General features: G+C 44.2%; 1 protein-coding gene across 1 annotated transcript in view; it reads left to right on the forward strand.

Moving 5' to 3' along the window:
• snrkb (SNF related kinase b) overlaps positions 1-19,185 on the forward strand; it is a 108,826-nt gene that overhangs the window by 78,503 nt on the left and 11,138 nt on the right. The gene's annotated exons all lie outside the window — the stretch shown is intronic.

The raw sequence follows: 19,185 nt of genomic DNA on the forward strand, positions 1-19,185 counted from the left end.
CGTCGATTTTACACTTCTTGTGTTAAATGTGGTCCGCAGACTGATCACTGACTCCCGAGTTATGCTGCCAGGTTTGGGCAAAAAAGCAATTGTCAACTGGTCTGTAGATATTTTGGGGTCTTGGTGGGTGGACTTGTTCTGTATCACTGCTGCGTCCTCTTTTATTTAACTCGAGCAGGCCAGAGTAATGTCTAGCTGCTGAGGTCCCATTACTCCTCCCTCTCTCCTTGTTAAACTGCATCCTTGAGCAGCAAAAACAGGTCATGGCAGATAGGCTGTTTACAAAAGCTACAGATTTTTCACATTTCATACCAGATTCCAGAATGCCAGGTATGCTTGGTTTCCCGTACTGCATTCTATAGAGGTTGAGTTGTGCTGGAATATTCTTGTGGCGGGGGGTGGGGGTCATGGTCTGTTGCCACTACTGTAAGTGTGTTTTATACACTAGCATTCTGACCCGTGGGAGTGGATGTGCATCAGAACCTGGAAACTCAACCAACTTGCTATAAATATCCTATTTCGGACCCAGGAGTATAGAGAATGGCCCTTCAATTCACTGCCCCAAAGTGTAAAATGATAGTCTGAGTCCTGGCACATGTTTGGCTGCCTAACTCATCTACATACCAGAGTGCACTCCAGTGTTGAGTTGATGTGACCAAGCACTGTCTGTTTCACAATATGGTATGGAGTAAAGGAGATTGCAGTGGGACTGAAGCTCTTAATGGAATCTGAGCATGAAGTAAGCTTCTCAAATGTTGTATACTGTGCCTGTGAGGTCCAGGGATCCTATTTTTCACCTCACCTGTTAATGTTTTTCTGGCCATCAATTGCAACAGTGTTGACTTGAGCAGCCTTCCGATTTCTGCAGTGAGACTTGATGGCCTGCTCATCCCAGATAGAACATTGCTTTCAATGCCCTTCACTCTGGGCAGATAATAGGGGGGAAGCCTGGGGACAGGACCCTGTGCTATGCAGTACTTCGATAGTGGGTTTGTCCACACAGCAGTTCTTATTTACTAGGAATTCAAGGGTTATTTTACAGAAGATGGGACTGAGTTCTACCTGTAGCACTGTGCAGGATAACCACTATGCTCAACAATCTGAGGGAAATAGAATCCAGTTATATTTTTTTCCATGATGATAAATTCCATTCCTCCACATTCAAGGAATGCAAACAAGTGCCTATGGCAAAGTGAAGCTTGAGCAAGCCTCTAGGAAGGGCTAACTTTACTGCTAATTTCCCAACTTTCCTACTTGGTCCTGCTCTTCTCCTTTCATTGTTCCTTGGAAGGAATTGCCTTGTACTGTGCCTGGCTGATTTTGCTGTACTTCCTAGCTGTAAAGTGGTTAAAGTTGGTGAATTCCAGAATAAATTGGCTGTTTGCAGAAATGGCATGAACTGAGCAAGCAGTTCCGCCAACTGGCAGTCCACAGAGCCCTGGGGTGGGGACCACAGGCTCGGTTGCCTTGGTAACAGAGGGTCAGGAATCTCAGCCAATATCATGTGAAATTTGGAGCAAAATAACCATTATAAACCTTGAGGAGGCCTAAGTGCCACTTTATATTGGCAACTGACCTGGCATTAAGTGAACCGTTGACTTTGAGCTCCAAAAAGGTGACAGATGTTTGAAACTTTAAAAATTAATGGCTTTTATAAAATGATATGAACTTCATTATATTTCTGAACCACTTAAATTGTAAATGAGGTACTTTCATGAACTTCCTCTGGTTTTCTGTCATCTCGTCTTTTTTTTAAACACAACATTGTCCAGTATCTCCTGCAAGTGCCAGGCAATGACCATCTCCAACAAGAGAGTCTAACCACCTCCCCTTGACATTCAACGAATCCCCCACCATCAACATCCTGTGGGTCACCATTGACCAGAAACTAAACTGGACCAGCCACATAAATACTGTGGCTACAAGAGCAGGTCAGAGGCTGGGTATTCTGTGGCGAGTGACTCACATCCTGACTCCCCAAAGTCTTTCCACCATCTACAAGGCACAAGTCAGGAGTGTGATGGAATACTCTCCACTTGCCTGGATGAGTGTAGCTCCAATAACACTCAAGAAGCTTGACACCATCCAGGACAAAGCAGCCCACTTGATTGGCACCCCATCCACCACCCTAAACATTCACTCCCTTCACCACTGACGCACTGTGGCTGCAGTGTGTACCATCCACAGGATGCACTGCAGCAACTCGCCAAGGCTTCTTCGACAGTACCTCCCAAACCCGCGACCTCTACCACCTAGAAGGACAAGGGCAGCAGGTACTTGGGAACAACACCACCTGCACGTTCCCCTCCAAGTCACACACCATCCCGACTTGGAAATATATCACCGTTCCTTCATCATTGCTGGGTCAAAATCCTGGAACTCCCTTCCTCCCAACCTTCGCCACACGGAGTGCAGCGGTTCAAGAAGGCGGCTCACCACCACCTTCTCGAGGGCAATTAGGGATGGGCAATAAATGCCGGCCTCGCCAGCGACGCCCACGTCCCATGAATGAATAAAACAAGAGGTTGCTGAACACGTAATTAGAATACCTTCAAAATAACGAGATAAGAAAATAAATGCTCAAGGTGGAGGGGGGTGAGGAATCAATTAATTGATCTGGAATCGCCATAGTGACCTGTAGAGGCCGGAGTTGATTGGAAGTACCTGATGAGGAAGGAAAACAAATCAAGTCACTTGAGTGCGCCCCCCTAGTGGCTGATTGCAGGATGTGGGCGTACGCAGCCTCCATCACATGGGCCTCCTTCCCTGTTTGTCGAGAAAATGGGACCGAGAGGAGCGGAGAAAATATATGTTTTTTTTTTACTGAGTAATAAAACTGTAAGAGCCTATAATTTCTCTGGAAATCAAAATCACTCTGCCAGCAGTAAGCAGCTCTTGCAGAAATCCCAATCCAATACCATTTAGTATCGAGTCACCTGATTAAAGGTACCAGATGACAATAAGCACCTGATTGTTCGCACTGTCCATCAGGAGTTGATATCACTGCATGTGGGAATTGAAACTCAGTCATTTACTGCAACAGACTGAACTCCATTCACGTATCGCAGAGTTTCGGAATGGCCTCGGAGGATTGGGACTGAAATGACTGAGAAAAACTCCGATTTCAGAGAAAATGAAACAAAATCCTGCTGTGTTTTTAAATATTTTCTGGGCATTGTGGGGAATATACATCAGTAAAACCATTGAGGGGGTTATACAGTTTAAAGATAAAAGAATAGACAAATGAGACACAATATGCTTGTGGATAGACCTCACGCATCCAACAACTGCTAAATGTGGAGAATAGCAGTCAGTAAATAACATTGATCTGTGGATTCCAACTGACTCCCAAGATTAAATTCTTACATCCTGTAGGGGTCAGTGACGTGCAATTGCCTTTTATTTTAAAGCGCAATTTCTTTCTCCCTTGAAGCGTTGATCCTTCCTGGATCCGTGGGTGCCAACTACTCTGCGGTATCTCATCCAAGTGGCCATTCATTGTGCCTGAGCCTCACCGATGAGTACTGCCAAGCTATTCGACTATGGGTGCATCACAACTCAGCCCATCTCTGTCCTTACTCAATGTCCACTTTTGTGAAAGGTCCTTTATAAATGCAAGTACTTTCTCTTCCAACAGCTTTTCTTTCTCCACGGAATGCAAATCAACGCCACTGGACATGAGTCCCATCAGGCTACTGTCTCAGTGACAATTCCTTCTCAGCTCTGCAGTGCACTGCAGCAAAACATTTCCAACAATTCCCTGGCCATCAACACAGGAAGCTATTAAACAGTAGGCTTGATAAATTGCAACAGTTGGGCCATCCTGAGAGGCTGTCCTTCGCCACGTGTCTGTGCAATTCCTAATTGGCTATTGCCCCAAGTTACATTTGCTTAAGAAGGTCTGAGAGAAACCCACTGCTAGATGGCTCAGTGGGGACATGCGCTGCCTGATGTGGTACTGACCTGGACGGACCAGGAGTGTCCCAGTCTATATTGAGTTTTTTTATTCGTTCATGGGATGTGGGCGTCACTGGCGAGGCCAGCATTTATTGCCCATCCCTAGTTGCCATTGAGAAGGTGGTGGTGAGCCGCCGCCTTGAACCACTGCAGTCCGTGTGGTGAAGGTTCTCCCACAGTTAGTTGACCACAGTCACAACAGCAGTAAGGGAGCTACAATTGTCTTCACGTCCCCCAGATAGAAAAGGCAGGGGGAGGGACGGGGGGGCGAAATGTGAAGTAAAATAGGAATGAGCTCCAGCTCCTGCGACAAGGATCCTTGTGGGAAGTGCTCATCCCCCTCCCCTTCCCTCCTCCTCCCCCTTCCCCCTCCTTCACCACCCCCACCTGAAAGAAAAACAGAGAGTATTTTTGCTTAAAAATGTCCTTCACCTTTTACACGTGCTATACACCTGGTGCAACTTTTGAGAAACGTGCACAAAACGTGCGAGGCTTGTGAATCTGTTGCCTTTCACGACCTCAGGACACCCCAAAGCGCTTTACAGCTAATGAAGTACTTTTTGAAGCGTAGTCACTGCTGTAATGTAGGAAACGTGGTAGCCAATTTGTGCACAGCAAGATCCCACAAGCAGGAATGAGATAAATGACCAGATAATCTGTTTTTTTAATGACGTTGGTTGAGGGATAAATATTGACCAGGATACCGGGGAGAACTGTCCTGCACTTCTCCACAATAGCGCCATTTTTACGTCCACCTGAGGGCAGATGGGGCCTGGGTTTAACGTCTCATCCGAAAGACGATAATCCGTGTGATTCACAGTGACAACTAATTAAAATAACACCGGCATGAAGACGGTGCCTTTTACCATTGATGTGAAGAGACAGGGAGAAGGCTGAGTTGAAAGTCTGGATCATGAGATTGAGTCAGGAATTGACTCCCACTAATCTGACAGGCTGCTGTCTGAGGTACTTAAAGCACTTTGAAAGGGACCTGGAGCAGGCTGTGGCTCACCACAAACGGCTCTTGCACATTCTGTTTGCACACTGAATGTAATTTTAAAGTAAATCACATGACAGGCTGATTAAACGCCAGGTCTGATCTCCTGAACGCTGAGCTGCAAGTCCGTTGCAAAGGCCTCTCGTTATTCAGACCATGAATTCGTTACGTGCGAGGATTTGAATCATTCCTGAGACTGCACCGAAACAATAATCGGATTTAAAGCAATTTGGGGAGCGGGAGAGGGCAGCTATTTTTAACAGATGCCAAAATCAGCAAGGCATTGGTGAAGGGATATCGAGACCGAGCGAGACATCCGAGGCATCAAGATAAGGATTGGATTTCTGATTCTCAGCACTCCAACAAAGTGGGGGCAGCATTTAGGTCTGTCCTGGTTAACTTAAGCAGTCAATCTGTACCTGCAAAGCAGCAAAAAGCGCCTATTGTGCTGGTGTCACTGGTCATAGAGTTTAATACTGCCCAAGTCTTGAAGTGTCAAAGTGCAGCAGCTGAGTCGCAGGGGAAGCATTGCAATCTTTTGGAATGTGAAAGATCTGTGACAGGCAGAGCACACTAATACAGGGAAGTGCTGAGAGGTACTTTGATGCCACAGGACGGCTGCTGGGGCAGACCAATGGTGCGTGAAAGGACAAATCAACACCAGTAATTATTTTCCTGACAGCGTCACTAGTGTAAGTGACCTAGAATATACATCTTGCATATGTGAACATTTCCTGTCCTTAAAAGTAGTGTCACAATTTGCTATCGACAAGATGCCACACGAAAGGCTGTTACACAAGATTATGGCTCTTGGGACTGAGGGTAATAAATTAGCACGGATTGAAGATTGGTTAACGGACAGAAAACAGAGAGTAGGAATAAACAGGTCATTTTCGGGTTGGCAGTTTATAACTAGTGGGGTGCCGCAAGGATCAGTGCTTGGGCCTCAGCTGTTTACAATATATATCGATAACTTACTTGAGGGGACCTAGTGTAATGTGTCCAAGTTTGCTGACGATACAAAGCTAGGTGAGAAAGTAAGCTGTGAGGAGGACGCAAAGAGGCTGAAAAGGGATAGAGATAGGTTAAGTGAGTGGCCGAGAAGGTAGCAGATGGAGTATAATTTGGGGAAATGTGAAATTATCCACTTTGGTAGGAAGAATTGCAAAGCAGAATATTTTTTTAAAAAGTGAGACCCCAAGAAATGTTGGTATTCAGAGGGATTTCGGTGTCTTTGTACACAAATCACAGAAAGTTAACATGCAGTTAGGAAGGCAAATGGCATGTTCGCCTTTATTGCAAGGCGGTTGGAATATAAGCGTAAGGAGGTCTTGCTGCAATTATATAAGGCTCTGGTGAGACTACACCTGGAGTACTGTGTACAGTTTAGGTCTCTTTACCAAAGGAAAGATATACTTGCCTTAGAGGGGGTGCAATGAAGGTTCACTAGATTGATTCCTGGGATGAGAGGGTTGTCCTATGAGGAGAGAGTAAATAGAATGGGCCTATATTCTCTGGAGTTTAGAAGAATGAGAGGTGATGTCATTGAAATGTATAAAATTCTTAGAGGGCTTAACTGGGTAGATGCTGAGAGGCTGTTTTCCCCTGGCTGGAAAGTCTAGAACTAGGAGTCATAGTCTCAAGATAAAAGGTCGGCCATTTAGGACTGAGATGAGGGAAAATTTCTTCACTCAGGGTTGTGAATCTTTGGAATTCTCTACCTCAGAGGGCTGTGGATGCTTAGTTGCTAAGGAGTATATTCAAGAATAAGGTTGATAGATTTTTGGATACTAACGGAATCAAGGGATATGGGGATAGGGCGGGAAAGTGGAGTCAAGTTAAGGTCGAAGATCAGCCATGATCTTATTGAATGGCAGAGCAGACTCGAGGGGCTGTATGGCCTACTCCTGCTCCTATTTCTTATGCTCTTATGCTATTTCCAACAAGCTGTCATGCCTGAGTGTTAGGATTAAATTTGCAAAATGCTTACCTCTTGCAGAAGAGCTGTCCCCAGCATCCTGGCCAATATTTATCCCTCAATCAACATCACTAAAACAGAGGATCTGGTCATTATTTCATTGCTATTTGAGGGACCTTGCTGTGCGCAAATTGGCAGCCACGTTTCCTACATTCTAACAGTGACTACACTTCAAAAGTACTTCATTGGCTGTAAAGCACTTTGGGACATCCTGAGGTCATGAAAGGCGCTATATAAATGCAAGTTATTTCTTTTTCTTTCTCTCTTTCCCTCTTTCTATCAGTCAAGCTCCCGATTTGCGTCTCCCAAGGTAGGTGGTGCTGTAATGCTATTCTGCACAGTGTCACTTGATTCATGTTGTTTTGTTTGTTCTGGCCTGATATCCTTGCACTGCATGATGCTGGCCTGTGGCCTTGACTGGATCCCATCCTGCTCCCAGGTAATGGCCTGTGGGCCTGGCCGGGGCCCTCCACCCACGGTCTAAAATCCGGCCTGTACCCTGACTTAATCCTTCCCTCAACTGGTTACCAGAAATTGGTGGTCTGCAGCCTGGCCGATTCCTGCCCACCCCTTACACCCGTTATTACACTACGCCTGGATATTGTTAATCTTTTATGCTGAAAATCATAATTACGTCATACTTAAGCTGCTGTTTTAGCGCAAATTTTTAGGAAATTCTGGGCCAGAGTTCTCTAAATCTATCACGTCCAGCCTGTGTTTATATGGTGTTTAAGTGCTTCCTACTTCTAGGAGGGACTGTGCCTTTAAATTCTAGCAACATGTAGAATTGAACTTTTTAATGCTAATTCATGCATTGAATTGAAGCCATTCACACTGCTAGTGTTCATGGATCCAGGTGAAGGGACTATTTAGAGTTGACTCACCCCTTTAAGGGATTTTAGTGGGCAGCAGTTTCATTGATGACTGTAATCTGAAAAAGTAGCTTGACTATAGATGTGAATAAAAGAAAACTCACAGGAATAGCAAAGATGTAAAAGCCTACTTTAGTCAGAGTGTTATGGAAATAGGATAAAAACATCAAAGGGTTCAGTGATTCATTCTTACTCACTTGATGAGTAAGACATCCTGTGTAGTTAAGGCTGTAGCATTCAGGGAGGTTTTATATAACACTGGCTGCTTGTGGCAATGTAGGACCAAAGGGTCTATTGCATAATATAGGAATAACCCTGAGACATTTTATTTTTAAAGAACTGATTGGGATCTTGAAGGTGTAACATAATTTCAAAGCTGCAGAGCGTCCAGACAAAACCCTGCAGCAGCTTAAAAGGTACCAGAAACTGTGACTGAACAGCAATAATGAACAGGGAATTGAAAAGAATAGAGCGAAGCAACTCTGTGCTGTCGTCCTTCAGACTGACCTGCTAATCCCTGACGCTGTGTGTTGTTAAATCGTTTGCAGCAGAATTTATGGCCAAGTCAAGGATCTTTCTGTTGAGATGTACTGCCCGTTCAAAGAGGCGAGATGCCAGTCGTCGGTAGAATGCCACTCTTGTATCAGGTCACTGCGGTGGTGAAGCCGTTCAGAGGGGCACTGTTCTCTTTTTGGAAATGCTGTACTGGACTGTTCATTGTTAGTGCGCTGAACGACCTTTTTGGGAGAGAAACCATTGATTATAGGAAGATATTAAATTCATTGCCGCAGACATGGGTAGCAGGCTGCAGTGCCTTTGCTTTCCTGTTTTGAGCAGATTTCATTGCTGTTTCCCTCGGTTTCAAAAGTGACTGAAGCTGGTATATAAGTGTGTGTTTGAGTTTTTAAATTGTTGTGGGTGGGGGGAGCACACATTCTTAACAAACATAATATGCCTCTAATATAAATCGTGTGCACACTTTGGGGTCAAAGATGCAATGCTGTTGTTTTTCATCCATTAGGGTTTTAAACTAAGGTACTTGGGTAATAGGGGTCCATGAGATTGCCAGATTTACATCTGCCAGCTATCGGATTTGGCGTAATAGTGAGTTATTTCTGTTGCTGTATAAAAGTACAACACGTTTTCTAAAATGATTTTCTAAAACGATACCGATTTTCTTTGGGTGGCAAGTTACACCAGGGTGCACTGAGGTATGCCATCATTTGCAAGGGGTGCCCAGGAGGTCATGTTTTGTAGCTGTGCCCCATGCAAAAAAGTTTCAAAGCAACTGCTCTAGACCAGGGAGAAACGGCCCCTTGAGAAATTTTCCACCGTTTCTTCCCTAATCTACTGTCACACCTTGGGCCAGCCACTGAGAACGTGTCACAATTTAATATAAATTAAGATCCTGATATTAACTGAGCAGGAGAACTCTGTGCCTGCCACAGCTAAGCAAATCCTTTTTTATTCCCATGGTGGACCGTATAATGGGGCCTCACGTTGGTGTTTGCCCTAGTGCACTTACTACCGTTATAGCTTGGCCTCTAAACTGAAGGAAACCTATTAAATTCTGCAGTGACTTCCACTCAGAGCTAAGTCTGAAAATCTCATTGATATTCAGCTGATTGCACTTCCTGCAGGCAGTGCCCTATTCCCGATCCCTATCAATCCATTTTGTTATTTTGAAAGGCCCCAACCTGGAATTTACTGGGAAGCGTCAGTGAGCTATCAATCTCTTTTGTAAGGACATGTTTGAAGCTTTTTGGCTATGCTGATTTAATTACAGATTACTTTTGTTTGCAGAGGAAAAAAAAGCACCCAAAGCATTAAACTTCCCAATAAGCAGAAGCGTTACCTTTTATATAAGCCGGAGTATTTGATAAAAATTAGTCTTGCTATTAGGCCTCTTCAAGCTGAATCTCTATTAAAGGCATTGATAGTTTACAATAGTAAGTTATCCAACTAGTTCAGTTTGTTAATGTTTTGCCCAGTGTGGAACTAATATGGATAGGAACGGATGGAAGGTCCCATGTTCAATACCCAGTCTGTGTTCAGTTAGCTAGTCTCAGTTGAGGTGATCCTGGGGAACAGAAAGTTAAAAAATATCAGCCAGGAATCTTGCTTCTAATTGTTAGATAATTGTTAGCTTGGTTTAGTTGGTAAGACTCTTTTTTTCTCTGAGTCTGAAGGTTGTGGGTTCAAGCCCAACTCCAGGATTTGTATACAATTCTGTAGAAATTACAACAGCCCAACCCAGTCCCCACTGTTTATCCTCCACATGAGTAGTGGTCCCAATCCCATGTACCCGCTCTGTTCCCATCTCCCTTTATTCCCCTTTCATTCAACCCCCTATCTAGCATTTTCTTAAGTGTTGACGTGGGAGTAAATTTTTGGGGGCGGGTGGGGAGATAAAAATTGTAAAAAAAAAATTAAAACCCGACCCCAACTCTCCTCCAACCCGCCCACTTCCGGTTTTAACAGAGGTGGGACAAGGGGTGGGCGACCAACTCGCTCTCAGGAGGCGGGTCGGTCAGTGAAATCTTTTAAGGAGGCTGCGGGCCTCCATTTTAATAGTTTTTTTTATTTTTAGCTCTTGGGGGCCAGGACTCCCGGGCCTCCTGATTCACACCATGTAAGAGGAGGCGAGAAGGCCCGGCTCAGCAGGTAAATGCCTTCATTGCACTGCTTGTGGGCCAGGAGGAGCAGGAGTGTTTCCTCCAGGCCCGACAAGCATGCCTGCTGCGATCCCACACAAGCGAACAGCTGCCCCCCTCCCCCCTCCCCCATGTTCCGGGTTTCTTGTCAGGAATTTCCCCACGCTCCCTCCCCGCCCTCTTCCTGGCGCCCCGTTAAAATTTACCCCTTGATCTCTGCTTCAGTCACTAACTCTGGTAGTTCGTTCCACAGCCTCATTCATAATCCTCTGTGTAAAACAAAAAGCTTCTCCTTTCCTAAATCTTACATTTAATCTTGTATCTATGTCCCCTGTTGTAGGCCTCTCAACCACTGGAAATTGTTTCTATCTAATCGGTCATCCTTTTATAGTTTTAAACACCTCTACTAAATTCTGACAAAAAACAGCCAGTTTTTCAAACCTTTCTTCGTATTTGCTTTGCCTCATACCAGGCAGCATCCTGGTGAATCTGCACTCTACCCTCTCTATTGCCTCAAAATCCTTTCTATAGTCTTGAGCCCAAAACTGCGCACACTACTCCAACTATGGTCTTACTAAGGTTTTATATAGATTCACCATTACGTTTCGGCTTTTATATTCTATTCAAAGTATAATTATTGCTTTTCTTTCTTTTACTAAAATATACCACCTCACACATACTGACATTGAATTCCGTCTGCCACATTTTTGCCCTTTCCACCATCTTATCAATATCCCCTTGCAACTTCCTTTGGTTTATTTGCCATGCCCGCACTTTTAGTATTGTCTGCAAATTTGGACACCACTTCCTCTAGCGCTGCATTCAAATCATTGATGTACACAGTGAACAGAAGCAGTTTCAGAACAGAACCCTATGGGACACCTTTACTCACTTCCAACCACTCTAGGAAACTGCCCTTTACTCCTACTCTCTGTTTCCTACCTTCTAACCAGTTTTTAATTCCAATTTGGTATACTCCCCCTAATTCCATATCCTTAATCTTCTCCAATAGACTCATGTGTATTGCCTTGTCAAAGGCTTTCTGAAAGTCCATGTCCACAGCCTTCCCCAATCCACCATATCTGTTACCACCTCAAAGAACTCTTCCTTTATGAAATCCGTGTCGACTGCTTCTATTTATTCTCATTAACTAGATACTTAGTAATTTCATCTTTAATTAAAGATTCTTGATCATATAATCTAAGCCAAACTCTAGTGTGGTACTGAGGGAATGCTACATAGTCGGAGTTGTCTTTTCTCAGATGCGATGTTACAGTGAGGTTTGGTCCGTCTATTCTAGTGATTCAGGTGATTGCTAAAGATCCCATGGCACTATTTGGAGGAGAACTTGGAGTTCTCCCTGTGTCCCAGCCGACATTCCTCTTTCAACCAATATCGCCAAAAAGTCAGTCACTCATTGCTGTTAGTGGAATCTTGCTGTGTGCAAAATGGCCTACAAAACAACAGTGACTGTATGTCAAAGTAATTAATTGTATGCAAAGCACTTCAGGAAGGCGCATTGTAATTGAAAGCTCACTCATTTGTTTATTCGTTCTCTACCATTTAGTTTCTCCTACTTGAATGTTGGAGTGAAGACAAGATCTGGCTCAGCATTGTTCCCCCTCCATTGCACAGTTGCCGATACTCATTATGTGGGTGAGGCACCAGAGGGCACCTGAACCCCATGCCAGTGGGTGGGGGAGGACCAGCCGTTTAAAGTTACAGTGGAAATGATGGAGCCGGTTGGTTCCACTAACCCGCACAGAAGGTTTTCAGATAATCATAACTGGAGCTGCCTCTTAGTGGAACATTTCCCTGTATCAGCCACTGACAATCAATGATCAGCGTCTGGAACACTTAATAAATAATATCGTTTTAGGACTGTAGTAATAATTCATACAGATAAAAACATATATAGAACTAGATTCAGTTTATTCCACTTGACTCATAATGACTATGTTCATTGATGAGCACTCCCAACATATTCTGTGCTGGATGAGGGGGTGCGATGGTTAATTGCTTTAATCCTCCTGAGACACTAACACAGAGTCATTAGCAGTTCAGACCATTTTGTAGCTCATTCTTAGAATGCAGTTAGTGCGCTGGCCATTGCACAATAACACAGCGGTAGTTTGAGGAATACCAGCTTTTACCAGGTATTATGGGTGGTTGGTGTGGACTGATTGGGTTTAACCTACCCTTGCACGAGCATGAGCAGGACATTGCTTTCTTCTTGTACCGCTTTCTCGTGTTTCATTTTCGAACAATTTATCGTCAAGGTGGCAGGGAGGGGGGAGAAGTTTGAACCTGCCAGCCTTGTCTGACTTGTGCCAACTGTTCTTTTCCACTGAAGCCTAGCAGGGCCGCAGCTAGTGGCACGGAGACCAGATGGTTGCCAGCTGGTGCCTTCCAGGCAAGAACATGCTCATCTGTACTTGGATAGCAAAGAAGCAGCACGCCCTTGCTCATGGACCTTCAGTCGTCGAACGAAACTGTTCTTGTAAAGAGGACTTGGGCGGCCACCTAAATTATTTTAATTTTTTTATGTAAACCGGGCAGCAAAAGTTTGGATTTTGCCTTTTTTTTTCATCCAGTTCATAGTGGATTTTTAAAAATCCATCATTGCTTCTTGCTGGGGTTCTGCTCCATAGGTACCAGTTGTCCTCCAGTACCTCAGCAAAGTGGCTTATCTTCATGTGTGGAATACTGAGTGTTGGGAGACTATTTGACCATGGGGAGCATCTCAGTCAAGTCTGATTGTGAGCTCAGTTGACATCCACCTTCCCGCACCGGTGACTGGATAGTGATTGCAGTGAGAGTCCTGGCTGATTTCTTACATTTCCCCTCCCTAGCCCAGGGATCTGAGACCAATTGCGTAACCCTTTTCGTCAATTCAGCTGAGACCAGGGAACTAAGCATGGACCAAACCTGGCATCTTCCCGGTCTGTATAATTGGCACCATGCACCACAACCTAGATATGGAGCAAGTAGGAGAACCAAATTTAACAGCAAAGAGTAGCGAAGGACTCAGCAGACTTATTAACGTCACCAGGAAGGCCTTGAAGGATTGAGTTGGAACTACTGAAGCCACCTAGTGAAACAAAAATATACTGCAACAATGTTATTAATGTCCAGTGCATTTCTGTTGTTCTTAGTAATATTCAGCATTGCAAATTTGCAGAGAACACTTTAGAGAATGATCTACGGGACACAGTCGTGCCTTATAGTTGGATTTAGAGCTAATCCAAGGGTTTGCAATTGGCATAAACATATTTTAACATTTTTGGTTTTAGAAGGATGTGGTTGTTGTAGCTGCAGTATTATATTTTACCAGGTTATAACTTAACTAGAGGTTGTGCTGCATACAAGCTGTAGATAAGGACGGCCGATCAATAACTCAAGATGAAAGGGGAGGAAGGAGCAGCGGCTTTCACCTGTGGGATCAGGGTTCACACTCAGCCCAGACACATAAGACAGCTGTCTCTGTTAGGTGCTGGGCTCTGTGTGGAATAAGTGTGAGCACTGTCTGTTCAGCTGCCAATGTAGGGGAGCCCACAAACAGAATTCAGAAGAGTCAAGGGAGCAGGGCTGAGCTCTAAAGAACCAAAGACAAAGTAAATGTAACATGGTGTAAATAAAAACATCTTAAAGGCAAGTTCAGTCTACTGGAGCCATAGAGAAAGCACCTTACATGTGGGAGGGATCCATCAATAGAATGCGTTGCCCGGGGGGCTGCGGTGCTTCGGAGCATGATGGTTGAACGACTGCTATATAACACTTGATTCAGTCATTACTTGAGAGAGCTGTTGTGCATTTTTAGTTCCTAATTTTATCATTTCTGCTTGACAGGTGCCTCAGACAGCTGCAGTGAGATGTTGTGGGAATGCAGTGAAAGTATTCCACTGGCATTGTATCCCTGGTGCTGACTGCGATGTGCATCTTATTTGGTTCCTGTCTGTCCACAATATGAAGAACTGGCGGAGGGGGGGGGGGGGGGAGGAGGGGGATGAGAGAATCGTTCGGCAAGGATGTGATAGAGCCGCAATACCTGGATCGGTCTCTGGGGCCGGTGCCTTGTGTTCAACAGCCTGTCGATTGTAAACACAAAACAGCAGCCGCCTTATTCCAAAATACTGGAAATAAATAAATGCTGCTTGGTTTTTTTCCCCGCTTCAACAAAGAGGCTGTTCTGGGAATTTGAAGATTGCAGAGTTAAGTCTGCTATTCATTATGTTCACCAATCTCAGTCTAGTTATCTGGGGAGAGGGAGATGGGGAAGGGCGGGGCAGAGGGGTTGGGGGAATGTGTGCACAATTGATAGATTTTTGTTAGGCAAGGGTATTAAGGGTTATAGTGAGTAAATGGAGTTGAGATGCAGAACATCCATGATCTAATTGAATGGCGGAATGGGCTCGAGGGACTGAATGGCCTACAGCTATTTCTATGTTAATTGGATATTATATGCTCCTGCAGAGGGCAGGGAGGGAAAATAAGAGCCTGACCTGCTCTGGGCTGTTTTCAAGGAGCTCCTAGCGCCCAGGTACTGGGCGAGATCAGCTTAGGCCCAGAAGCAGCTTCCTTGCCTGTCCACCTGTCTGGAAAGTAGTGGGCGGCAGACGGAGATCTCAAAGTAGGAGGGAAACGGATCGTTTTCAAAAACAGTAAACGGAAAAGAAAAATCTGAATTGTACCAATTTAAAAAATTTTGAAGTACCAATATTCGCTGGTGTGGCTGGTCAGATAATGAAGGTTTTATTCCCTTCTGAGGAACATTACATTCCTCTTACAAGTGAAACTTCACTGAGTGAGAAAGAAATCCTCTGCAAACCTTCACTTATAAAAGGGACACAAAAGAAGCTTACATCAGGAGTTTTGGCCCAACTGTACAGAGACCATCTTCTGCCAGTAGTTTAAATGGGCTGGAATATTCTGGAACAGCGTTCTGACCCTTAAATGACCCATGTCCTAATTGGGCAGGCTGTAGCAGCTGATTGGGACTTGTGCAAGAAGCACCTTGCTGTGCCTGTACTGGATTCATGCCAGACCCTGCCTCCTCCCCACCCCACCCTGCACAGGGATCCTAAACCTACCCAGAAAGAACAAACAGCCAAATACAGGCACATGATCAAGAATCAACAGCCCTTTTTGGCTATTTATTGGCAGCTCAGAAATCACAATGTACACACAACATTGGGATATCGACCAGTCCGATTAGTTTGTGCAGCTTGCAATTACTAAAATTTAGCGTTTCGAAGAATTCATGAGCATCGTATCGTGTCAAGATGGCAGGTTTTTAAATGTATCCCAGTTACAGGCCTGAATTACTTTTGAAAATTTCTTCCTTGTTTCTCCTCATCTAATATATTTTTTCATACAGCAGAATTCGCAATACTGCACGAACCCAAATCAGCAGGTTAAACCAGTGCGCTTATACAGGTCACAGATAGTAAAATCCAGAGATTCTCAGCAGAGATTTATTTGTTGAATGTCGAAGGTGCTGTGAAACAATCCCACAAATGCTGGTTTTCTTCCAGCATCTCACCCAGACTGACTTCTTTGTGTGTGCATTGAAAGCAGCTGTAGCACTCTGTTGGTAACCTAAATGGCAGAATTGAGTCAGACTTGGCTCAGTGGTAGCACTCTTGCCTGGTTGTGGATTCAAGCCCTTACTCCAGAGATTTGAGCACATAATCTAGGCTGACACTTCAGTGCAGTGCTGAGTGAGCGCTGCACTGTCGGAGCTGCCATCTTTTGGACATTAAACTGAGGTCCCGTCTGCTCTCTCAGGTGGACATAAAAGATCCCATGGCACTATTTCGAAGAAGAACAGGAAGGGTGTTGGTCAATATTTATCCGTCAACTAACATCACTAAGAAACAGATGGTCACTTATCTCATTGCTGTTTGTGGGACCTTACTGTATGCAAAGTAGCTGCCACATTTTCCTACATTACAATACTGACTACACTTTGTTGACTGGGAAACACTTTGGGATGTTCTGTGGGTGTGAAAGGTGCTATATAAATGCAAGTTTGTTTGTTCTTTCATTATTCCTTTCTTGCAGAGAACAGGGATTGAACCTGTGAGCTTCCTTCACATATACTTCTGAACCTTATTTTTTAATTTGTGTGGAGCTATTTAAGCATCTATTTTCAATATATTACTGTTATGTTGGCAGGAGAATAACCTGATGATCAGAGGTGTCCAAGCAATGGCCTGTGGGCCATTTACGGCTTTTGAGGCCTGGCAATCCAACTCGTGGAGTCAAGGCGACTCAATCCTATTCACACGTCTATTTCTTACTTGCTGGTTTGTCCTGCTTTAATTTCATGGGCTTGGATGTTTGGAAAGGGCTATTCTTGGTGTTGTTGCCTCATGGATGGGCGAATTTAAATCACAACACCTAAATCTGTTAGCATCAGCAATTGGAGAAACACATAAATTAATGGGAATATTGATTTAGACTTGATCTGTGACCCATGGCTCCATGGTATGCACCTAAGCAGCCAACAAAGACTAAAAGCTTGGACACTCCTGTTTGAGATCCTTAAAGATGGGTAGATTTCTGCTGTTCCAACTTTTATCACTTTTCACAAATCCTGTAAAGGAAAGGACCTGCATTTATATAGCACCTTTCACGACCTCAGGACTTTATGGCCAATGGTGCTTTTGAAGTGTAGTCACTGATGCAATGTAGGAAACATGGCAGCCAATTTGCGCACAGCAAGGTCCCACAAACAGCAATGTGATAATGACCAGATAATCTGTTTTAGTGATATTAGTTGAGGGATAAATATTGGCCAAGACACCGGGGGGAATGCCCCTGCTCTTCTTCGAATGCTGCCGTGGGATTTTTTACGTCCACCTGAGAGGGTGGACGGGGCCTTGGTTTAATGTCTCATCTGGAAAACAACACCGTGACAGTGCAGCACTCCCTCAGTTCTTCACTGAAGTGTGAGCCTGGATTATGTGCTCCAGTCTCTGGAGTGGGAACTCACAACTTTGTGAGTTAGAGGCAAGAGTGCTACCACTGAGTCACGGCTGACACTATCAGGTAGATGTAGAATGTCACCATTTTCACAGGTTTAGTGAGCACACAACAGATGCTAAATAAGGGGAAAAATAACCTACTGTACAGTTTAACTTCCTGCAACTTCAGAAAAGAATCGTTGTTTTCCTTCAGTGTTCCCAAAACAAAACCAAAAATAACTCTGTGATGGACCTATGTGTGTTACTGAGGACCTGATATTCACATGGGATGCATTTGAAGTATGTTGTTTGTGAGTCCACTCAAGCAAGTCCAGCTACTGGCACTGCGCAGCAAATGGAAACTGCAGTCAAAAGGTCAATATTTAATGATTAGCGACTGTAAACATTGCGACTCCACTAATTCAACGGCAGACTTATTAACCCTCAGAGATGCAATGAGCAATTTCCAGTCCTGGGCCTAAATATGATGGGCTGCAAATACATACTGCGCCGACAAGTTAGCACTATGACATCTGCTAAAGCTTTTTAAAGCCTAATAAAATTGTTTGCATCTCTGCAACTGGGTAGATCTTCACTGCTGAGATCCATGGGGAATACCTGAAACCTGATCTTGATTTGGGAATAATAACATATTCTTGTGGAACAGTGCATAATGCAATGCTCCATTACTGTGTGTAACTGTATGATATTTCTGTTACCGTGTATAATGCATTCCTACATTACTGTGTGCGATGCATTTCTATATATTGCGGTGTGTAACAATGCCTAACATTCCTGTTAATGAATATAGCAGGTTCCTATATTGTGTAGCACATTCCTACATTGTCTAACACATTCCTATTTTGTATAGCACATTCCTGTATTGTATGCTGAAGAGGCAGCGGTGTAATTGGTGGGATTAAATTTCACTTAGTAGTGGCCATTAGTTTTACGATGTGCTCATGTAAACCTACGGGCCCAAAATTCCAATGGTTTGGTAGAGTGTAAACCTGGCTGATTTATTTACGGTGAGGGGGTGGGGGGAAGAGAGCATCGGAACTTGGAACTTAGGGAGGTCACGCTGATTTATGTTCTGCCCTAAACGCTGCTGGAAGTGAGGGAAGGTATCAAACGTGCTTGGCCTGGCTAAGGTGCAGCTATGCCTAGGATTTGGTTGACTCCAGGATGCAATTAGGTGTGCTAAATTCTGACATTTATGACCAGGGTCTGCACATCTAACTTATGTCACTGCAAAACAAGGGAAACGTAGAACAACAGCTGAGGAAGGCTGACACTGGGACCTCGGGTATTGTGCTATTAGATAGAGGCTCATAACTTGACTTTGGATTGGTCTGTTGTCATTTATTTTACTCTTTATTTAGGAGACTTAAACCTTTATTTGGGATTCTCCCCTCAGACTGTTTTTGGGGAACTTCCCTGAAATGAAATAGAAGGTTACAAAATGTTTCTCCCCATGGGGGATTCCCGTCTTTATGGTTTATTTATCAGAGCAGGCAACCCGGGAAGCTGGGCTTATAAGACAGCTCCACAGGATACCCAACCACCAAGGTGTACAGCCCTAGAAGATCATTCTTCAATATATCCATGGAGTTATGTGTCAGGAGGTCTCTGTATTCTGTGGGGTATGTGCAGAAGTTCCTGAAGCTAAGGTGCAGTTATGCAAATAGTTTGCACCAGGAGAAAATTGTAAGTCCAACGTTATGACATTATACCCCAGGATCTGGACAATCGCTCCAGG

The sequence above is a fragment of the Heptranchias perlo genome, chromosome 16 (genome assembly GCF_035084215.1).
Source record: "Heptranchias perlo isolate sHepPer1 chromosome 16, sHepPer1.hap1, whole genome shotgun sequence".
Lineage (NCBI taxonomy): Eukaryota > Metazoa > Chordata > Chondrichthyes > Hexanchiformes > Hexanchidae > Heptranchias > Heptranchias perlo.